The sequence below is a fragment of the Camelina sativa genome, chromosome 15 (assembly GCF_030686135.1).
Source record: "Camelina sativa cultivar CO46 ecotype springtype chromosome 15, ASM3068613v1".
Classification (NCBI taxonomy): domain Eukaryota; kingdom Viridiplantae; phylum Streptophyta; class Magnoliopsida; order Brassicales; family Brassicaceae; genus Camelina; species Camelina sativa.
The window spans coordinates 34,230,504-34,240,591 of record NC_141894.1 but is presented as its reverse complement, the minus strand read 5'-3'; positions in this window follow the sequence as shown (position 1 = coordinate 34,240,591).

Sequence of the window (10,088 nt, the reverse complement as noted above, 5' to 3'; positions counted from 1 at the left end):
TTTAAGAGATTCAGTGTCTAGGAAATATTTGCTTGAGGCATGTAGGACATCCCACATTGGTCAGAAACACTTATGAGTCAATTACCCCATCCTTAGGAGTTTTCTTATCTTGATTGTTTAACTTTTATATGTAACTCGACCCCTTACCCAAACTGGTACTCGATCGCCAGCTTTGTGTATACCTTCAAGCTGTTCATCCTTGGTTACTTGATCCGATCACCCTACCCGATTTTGTACCCGAAAGCTTGCATCGAGTACTTAAGTCGTGTGGCTAAATGAATAGATCTCTGATATTAGTTGGTTCAAGCGTTACAATAAGCATCTCTCGATGTGGAAACACCCTAGATCTAGTCTTAACCTCTCGGTCTGAAACTAGCATTAAGGACACTAACCCAGTAGGAAATCTTTAATAAGAATAACCAATATAAGACATCGAAATCGATCAAAAACACTTACTCGCCTAACCCATCCTTAAGAACCTTGGTTCACTACTCAGATCTCATCCAAATTGACATGAAAGAATAAGCAAATGAGAATTGCATAAAATAAAAGTGTTGAAAAGAGATAAAAATGTAATACATAATCTATAACGCACCCAAACCGTCCCTATGGCTGGACAAACCGCGGACAGGCCTGGAGGTCGTCACGAGAGCTCAACCGCCCGCAATCCGGCCGAGGTTCCACCAACAAATTAGGTTCACGGCCAGTCTGCCGACTGCCGCCTACCCGCTATGCGCGCACCCTAGGCTTTTCAACCCATGGCACGCGCGCGGCGATATGCTGGCCCGGACTAGGCCATGTACCGTTTCCACTTGTCCGAATATATACGAAAATATCTTGACTTACTTAAGTAAAATGTTTACATTTCAAAACAAAAATACTCAAGTAAAAACAGTTGGATCCATTTGAAGAAATACATGTGAAAGGAAACAAGGATTTTTATCTAGCAAATAACACAACATGAAACATCCTATCCGATTTCCTAGCTGCCCAACTCTACCCACTTAGTCTTCCCTGCAAGAAAAACAATATTGATAAGGAATGAGTAATAGATTACTCATTGAGTTGGATAACCCTCTAACATGCAATCTTCCCATCCAACTACCCCAACATGGCTACCCCCATACTACAGTCAGTAATCACGTAATGCGGAATCGATTAGCAAGCAAGCAACACTCAAGCAAACAATACTAGAAATGACCAAGAAGCTTGACAGTTCTAGACACTTAGCCACCATTGGCCATCTCGAACACAACTCCCAAAACTCAAAAGGGGTACGAGTGCTAGTGATGTATCAACAACTTGTACACACTAGACTTTTCCACACATACACAAACTAACCCAAGTGATCTTCTGTCCCAATTCCCCACTCCCACTCCGTGTTGAAACCACAAAGGTTACCAACTGGTTCACCACATATTTGCATCGTCATGCAATAGATCGGGCTAGTAGCTTGCTAGACACCGATTGTCCTTGCCACGAGACCGCGAAGGTTCACTCGTCATACCATCTCATTCTGTTGGGGGATAGAAGTCGATTACTAGTCCAACATGACTCATGTGAACTACCTAGGTAAGTACTAATTCTAAGAGTCTGCTGACACAAAGAATTAAGCACCGAAACATACAAAAATATTTCAAGCAAGAATCAAGCAATGCATGCAAGAAAATCAAGCAAGATCTTCACCCAAAAATTCTTAATAAGCAAGAAATAATTATTCAAGCCCTTAAGACAAATAAAAATGCATGCAACCGATCTCACACCCAAGAAATATTAAACATAATTTCTCAAATATTTTTCCTTGACATGCATGTGATGCCAACAAATTTTTCAACCCTCTTTACCACTGGCATCACCTCATTTTTCTCCCTTTAATCGGTTTAAAAATCATGAAGATATGCATGCAAGATCATCCTTTCGGATCTGACCTTACAAGCATCCCATATCACCTCTTTTATGTATGCATGCTCTTTAAAACCCTCCCCAAGACTACATGCAACAAATAAATTCTTATGCAAGCTAGTCTACTCTTGACTTAGGTATAAAACAGATGCAAATCCACCCACATAAACATGCAACAAGCAACAAGCAAAGAGAGACAGATGAGCTACCGAGCTCATGTTACCTCCTAACACAAATCCACAACTCACAGTGATTTAGGCTGAGATTTGATTGAGTCGAGCTCCACCACACCCCAAATCCAACAGCAATTCCCCTCCTCTTCAGCTTCTAGCTCCGACGAACTCTCCTCTTCTTCCTTTGGTCGGAAATCTCTTGATTTTTTTCTCTCAAAAATCAATCAAAATTTTGAGAGAGTTTTGGTATGTTTTTGGATTTCTAAGGTCGCAAATGAGGAATGAGAGGGGTATTTATAAGCCCTTGAGTCTAGTCTCAAGTGAGACAAATGTCTTCTTCTTTGCATTGATTTTGCCAAATGGCAAATCTTGGCTGCATGTGGCGCGTGCATCACAATTGCTGGCAGAAGTGCCTTAAGATTGTGAAAGTGGCTTCGCGGCTAAGGACGGACGCTTCAGCTTCCTCTCGTCCTTCCCGCATCTGAAGTTCTCGTCCGGAGTCCAGGGTTTTGTCTCCATCGTCAGCAACAATTAATTCCTCCACCTTACTTGGTCCTCTCGTCCGCGACATACGGTCCTCCCATCCGTAGTCTATTCTTGCGTCCGCAACAAAACAGTTTCTCATTCTTACTCGGTCCTTTCATCACCGACATACGGTCCTCCCGTTTGTAGTCTGTTTCTGCATCCGTGACCTACGGTCCTTCTGTCCGTAGCCCGTCTCCTTGTCTGTGGCGTACGGTCCTTCTGTCCGTAGTCCGTCTCCCCATCCGTGACGTACGGTCCTCTCGTCCGTAGTCCACTTTTTATTACTTCTTGCACTGTTTCTCCATTGGTTCACTGTCACTCTTCGGCTATTGGCCATCCCGCGTCTAGGTATCTTTCTCCTCAAGTTACTCGGTCGTTTTCCCAAGTCTTTCTTTCTCCATCTTCCCCTGTTCTCTCCGGTCCTTTTGGACAAGTTATTCTCATCTGGTATGTATCCCTTTGTACAGGTCACTACATAATCACTATGAAATAGTAGATAAAAAGGAGTATATAAAATTCGAACAAAGCTTGAAAAGGTATAAAATTGGTTCTCTCTCTCTTTGTGTAGCTCTCACTCTCTCGTTCTTGAGTTATTGCGGCTGCTAGGGTGAGAAAATAGGAAAGGGTTTATATATGGAAACCCTTTGACCTAGTCGCCAGCTCTGTCCGAAGGTCTATACGAGGCTATGGGCAGGCACCTGTTCGGGTTGGACTTTGGGTCGTTCTTCTCGCACTCGGTTCCGTTTGGTCGGGTTTAGGTTCGAGCTGTTATTCTTGCATGATCACACCATCGGGTACATGCTCGGGTTTCAGCTCATTCTTGCTCCTTTTAGTCTCCAAAGCACCTATTTTCATCCAAAATGAAGAAATACAACAATGCAGCACCCTAAATAACATAAATGCAAATTTCTAAGGTTAGGGACCTAAAAAATGCTAAGGTTAGGTTATGTACGATGCAAAACATGACTAAAAAGATGCTTAAGAAAGTGAAAAATAGAGAGTTATAAACACCCCCAAACTTATCTTTTGCTAGTCCTCTAGCAAGAAAGTAAGAGGATGAGGTTTGAAAGTGGGGATTCAGAACCAAACCTTACTGATCGATTAGTTAAATTCAATGTCAAGTTTATTAGGTCTAGGATGCATGTTGATGGATTTTACTTAAGAACTTTCGCCACGCCCTTCACAACCAGACCCAATTTTATCCCTAATCTACACATGCATTCAAATTCGTTATTCCCTTTTGCATTTATTAGCTGTTAACCATGAATAAGCATTGCATTGTCATTAAGCTCATTTGGCTAGGATGAATGCATCAGAGACAAAGGTGGTACCTTTTTCAAAAGGTTTATCTTTTCTTTCAAACTCGTTTCTCTCAACAAAAATAGATTGAGCTTTAGAAGAATGCTAATTGTAACATCTTGGTTTTATCATTGGGAATTGGGCCAATTTGTTTATTTTCAAGCCCAAACAAAGGCCATGTCGTTTGTGTAATCGTGGAAGTATTCACTTCTTCAGCCGTAAAACAGAAACGCAAACTAAAAACCCTAAAACAAGACCAGCAGCCACCGAGAGTGGGAGAGAGACAGCTGAGCCACTGTGTTTGTTGTTGTTGTTTTTTCGTGGTGTCGTGTTTGAAAGAATTCGAGAACGTTGAGAAGCGAGACAAGATTGTTGCCGTCAACACCACCGCCACCGTGAGTTTCCACTAGAGGTTGCAACTATGAGCAACCGGATGACCGCCGCTGTCATCGGAGCAGTCGTGGTCCATCGGAGATGTCGTTAAGGGTAAGGAAACCCTATTTTATTATGTAGCTTGCGGAATAAGTTTCTGTTATTGAGCCTGTTCGTTTTGTTGCCGCAAGTACCTGCGACTGCGGCAGCCGCATGTGTTGTTGTTCGTTTGGTTGCCGCAGGTGCTTGCGGCAGGACGCTGCGGCGAATGCTGATTCTAATTTTGGACGTCGATTAGTTGCGGCGATCAAAAAAGTTGTGTTTGCTGCAGTCGCTGCCGCTGCTGCAAACCGCCTGAGTCGACGAAACGAACACGCTCATTGTCTTGTTGGATCTGTTACTTTGTTGTTGTTTGGTTGTTGAAAGATGAGGACGTGCAACCGTGGTCTTGAAGCTTTGGGGATTGGCGTTGCTGATCCGTCAAGAATCGTTGAGTGTAAATGCCGAGGAAGGTAAACGGCGAAACTCTTTCGCGTGTCTGTCGTTGTGGTGTGTTGCATTGATTATTGAACCGAGAAGCTTAACCAACTAAACCAGATGATTTAAGTTCAGAACCGAAACTTGTTTATCGAACGTGCATGAGTTGATTTCTGGTATCATGCATGGTTAGTGCTTACGTACGTTGTCGATGACGTTGGTAAATATAATATTGGTGAATGAATCGTGTATTGTGGCTTGTTTAAGAATTGGTATTGTGAGAGCATGTGATCGTACGTGGAATAAATTGTGGTGTTATGAATTATTAATTTTTGGTTTGATTTTATTATTAAGCTAAATCTTATTAATTTATTTGGAGACATTGGTTTAGGTTACGTTGGTTTAATCCATGAAACTGATTTTGTATAGTGTTGGGAAATAATTTTTGACCGGTAATGCTAAACCATTGCAGACCGAGGTTGTTGTTAAACGGAATTTATTGTTGCAAGTGCTAAACCGAGGATGTGATTCATTTGGCTGAGCTGAGGATTAGTTGTTGTCTTCTACATAATCAGATGTGTTTGGATAGTTGCTTAGTCGAGGGTTCATCTGAGTATACCTACGAATTGCATATATTATAAGTAACCATATTTGTTTGTTGAGTGTATTAATATTTATAAGTATATAAATGTATTTTGATAAAGTATAAGAAAAGAGAACTAGTATCTTAGAGTTGGATATTGAACTAAAATGGATATTTTATGCGTGTTGTTTGATGATTGCCTGAATGCATGTTTTGTTGTGGTAAAATAAGTGTTTGTGTGTGAGGAGATAGGTGCCAAGGGCACATAGATGTGGTGAGCCGCAGAGAGTCCTGCAAGGAGAATTCCTTGTAGTTGTGTGGTGGCCTACGGTCGCGGAATGCAGGTAGATCAGTATGGCTGACAAGCCGACGTGTGTGCAATGCTAGGAACAAGTGCAAGAGGCGCTTGGGGTCCGTAAGCATGAGCACAAGTGATTAATGCTAGGACGAAGTGCAAGAGGCATGGAGGTTCCGTAAGCATGGTGCATGAAGAAGTGCGAAAGCATGAAGGATCTGATAATGCACGAGGATAGCATGTGTTGATATGTTGTATCCGACCCGTCTTTAGGGCGGTTATGGGACGTAGTTCCAATTGTGTGACGTGTGCGTATGTTTGTGTGTCAAAAGATTTAGGACACAGTGATTGTTGCTTGTCTTAGGTTTAGACTTTGGGATTGTCTAAGCGTATTTGGGTGTGGAGACTTCGGGAGTACTAAGGCTTTCTCTAACTGAGTAATTATCAATTACTCACCCCTCTCGTTTTGCAGGTTGGTTAAGTGAAGTGTTAATTTTGCGTTGCTAGCTGGTGATTTTGCATTTAAAGAGTGTTCGGGTCGGGCTAGGAAATCAACCTGTTGACTAGGTCCGGATACCGAGTTTGGGTATTACACTAAAGGTAAGCTCCAACAGATGCATAAAAGAATGGGATCCCATCTACCCAAAGGCACATATATCAATTCCGATCCTTTCTAATCAGAACCCAGCAAATGTCTAATTTCTACCCTTTAGCTTAAGCTCTTCTAAACCCCCTTTTTTTTGCTAGTCTAATGGATGGTTTGCTTAAAACTCTTCTAGTGGATTTGTATTCTTATCTAACTATGGTTCTTAATTTTTTTTTTTTTTTTATCAACAAAAGATCAGCTCAAACGAGCCGGTTGGGTGGGAAATTGTTTACAAACAAAACATGTTGCGGAGACGTATGCGCTTGGCGTGCCAAAGAATTTGTGCCTATATTAGCAGTTATAGAAGTTAAAGATAAAGAGAAAGATGAAAATTCTTCCCTATCAATCTTGATGTCATCAAGGTATGCCTAGAAAGATGGCCAGTCCAAAGGAGAAGACACCATCTTCACCAAGTCTGAACAGTCTGTATAGAAAACCACATCTCTGAGGTCAATCATGCAGCGCATCGCCTAAATGAATGCTTTAACTTCAGCATGTAACGAAGATAGACTTCACCGAAAATTCATGTCTCCCATAATCAAAGACGCAGTCTAGAACAAGGCATAAAACCATCCGTCACCTGCAAACAGGTCACCTGATTTCCAAGAGCTATCTATAAAGCAGCGATAACTCGAAAAAAGCGTAGAGAGGGTAGCAGCAGCCACCCTAATCGGTAGTCTTGAAACTATGGGGGTGGTGGGATAGACCTCCAAATCGACCTCTGCCTGAGCCTGCTGCCACGCTGATGCCTCACCCTCTGCTACCATAAAAATATCCTCCAGCCGCTCCACAATGTTTTAAAAAACGCGTGCATTCCTTGCATTCCAAATATACCACATAAGACAAGGGAAAGCCGCAACATGTGCCCTAGGATTCTATTGCCCTAAAAAGTGATCAACATTTGCATACACCAAATCCGTCGGGAAGGAAATTGGCCCCACCGGCACGTGTACTAAAGCCCAAACCTGTCGGGCCGGAGGACAATCAAGAATTGCATGATTTATTGTTTCCTCATCAGCACCACACTGTACACATCCGAAATCGCAAGTAATAACATGTCGTCCCAAATATACCAAAATCGAAATACATCCAGATAAAATCTTCCACATAAAATGCTGAATTTTGGGAGGGCAACAAACCCGCCAAACACTAGCCAGGAGGGAGGTAATTTCTGGGCAACAAATATGGTTCTTTCTTTTATTTTTATTTTTTTTTTCTTTTTCTTCTTTTATTTTAGAACCAACTCTTTTTTCCTTGTTTTTTTCCAAATTCCTCACTAGATTTTTTTCTTTGATTACACTCCATTCCTAAAGACTTTGTACCCTTTTCTTTTCCGTTTTATTCTTCTCTTTTAAAAAAAAAGTAAAAAATCAAAAACTCCCAAATCCCTAAAACAAGTTCCCACCTAGTCCTCTCTTGATCGGATAATGCAAAACCAGAACTACTTAGGATCATATTATTTTCGGCTCAACCCTAACACTTTCTACCAAGCTCAATCCGAAAAGGCCTAATCACTCAAAGAATAACAATGACTTGAAAGAAGGGTAAGGTTAATAGTGGGGTGAAATGTTCCAATAATAGGAATTAGCTACTTTAATTAACAAGGGTGGTAAAAAGGAAAAATATAATCCAAGTATGTGTATTGTGTTCATGAGTTTGATTTCAATGCACTACTCATAGGGAATGACATCAAATCATAACATGCTTCCACTAAGTTTCAAATGTAGGTATAAGTAATCAAGGTGTGGTTCAATTCTACCTTTTAAACTTAATCAACAAGCATCAAACAGCTAATAACGAGGGCATTGAATTTATCCTAGTAAAATCAAAAAGTTTATAAGGCTATAGTCATTATCATCCCCAATGCAAATGCAAACAATACTATATGAAACAATCTAGACACAATCCTATTATGTAGATGCAACTACATGAATACTCTTTTTTTAATATATATATTTTTTAATGCATATAGATGCAGACTCAAATGAATAAAGCTAGTATGCAAAAATATGAAATAAGAGAATAAGAAAATATAACACAATGTTAAATACATTCCAGGACCGTCTCCCAAACTTAAACTACTGAAACACATATATTTGTAGGTGTGAGAGATGAATGCAAGTGATAGTGAGATATGATATGAATGGATGGCAGGGTGTTTCAATTCTCCTTATGCAGTTGCAGTATAAGAGGTGTCAATCCAATCTGAGAGTTTGTGAACAATCAAGATATGCACATATGTCTAAGTCAAGCCAAATGTAAAGGATGTTTGTCACTAACAAACCTATGGTGAAATGTAAAGTGCAGAATGCAAAACTACTAGAACTAGATGCTAAATGTAAATGAAACAGAATGATTATAGCAATTATGAAACTAGAACAGAACTAGAAACTAAGCTAATGAACTAATGCAAGACAAGTAATGAACAGGACACTAATTAAATGCAACAGAAATGTAACTAGAATGAAACAAGAGATAAGACAGGACAACTACAAATCATGAACAAGAATTATGGGGATGAACTCGAGCAAGCACTCGATCGAGTGTGGATCGAGTGCAGGGTCGAGCTAGACAAATCCGTGAAACAGAGCAATGCAAGAAAAACAGAGCAACACAAGAACAAATCAAACTACAATCAAACAGCAGGATTTAGACCTAAAAATCAATAAACTAGGAAGGCCTTGAGGAGGGATTCATGGGCTGGACTAATGAATGAGGTCATCTAACTTGGTCAACAAATCTCAAGCAAACTTTGAGCTAATCTCTAGACATTTATTTCTAAGACAAGTTTAATCCACTCTCATGGCAAGAAACAATCAAACCTATGCATCTCTAGACTTGTTCTCACAACGAAAAGAATCTACACAAGCAGGCATTAAGCTATACATCTCATACCAAACAAGACCTCTAATCTCTTAGCAAGCCTAATGGTAAGCTCTAGATCTAGCCTTATCTATGCTCCTTAAACATTGGTGTGATGCTAAGATGCTTGAAATCAAACCCTAACCTCTCAGTTCAGGATTAGCATTAAGAACATCTAGCCTAGAAGAGATTCTACCACAATCAAGTTTGACGAAAGCAAACAAACCTCAAACACAGCCCAGTCTAACCCATCCACAAGATCCTAAGCTACTACTCACAAGAACACATGATGAACATCAAAGTCATAAACCCAGAAAATACTGAAACTTGCATCAAATGAAAGATAAAACAGAGATCTATAATACTCAAGAAGGAATCAAACACGAATTCTTAATATCTTGAAAGTTATGAAACCAACAAAATCCAAGAATCTTATGTTTTCTCTCTTAAAAGATCTAAGAAATATAAAAGTGCAAAAGGAATAATTCCCAAAAGGGTAAAAACTAGGTTTCTCACTATTCTAAAAAGCTGGACTCTTGGTGGCTGCTGGGTACAAGGTCTTTAAATAGAAAAAGTAGTGGAAGCCCTAAAAATGCTAAAAGACAAAATAGCTAGGCGGCTCGGCCAACTCGACCCGGTGCTCGGTCGAGTGACCGGTCGAGTTGGCTTCTCTTGTGCAGCTTCCACTCGGTCGAGTCCCTTTCTGCCCACGGTCGAGTGTCTGGCCGAGTGGGCGGTCGAGTGGGACTCCGGACCTTGTTTCCTCAGCCTTAACTCTCTTGCTTTCCATTCATGTTTGCTTCACTTCTCCTCAGCATTGCTTCCATGCTCCTTAATCTCCAAAATCACCTGATTATGCATGAAAAGATGCAAATACAATGCAACTATACTCTAATGCATGACAGTCCTAAAGCTATGCAATAATGGTCAAAATGGATAACAAAAGATGCAAAA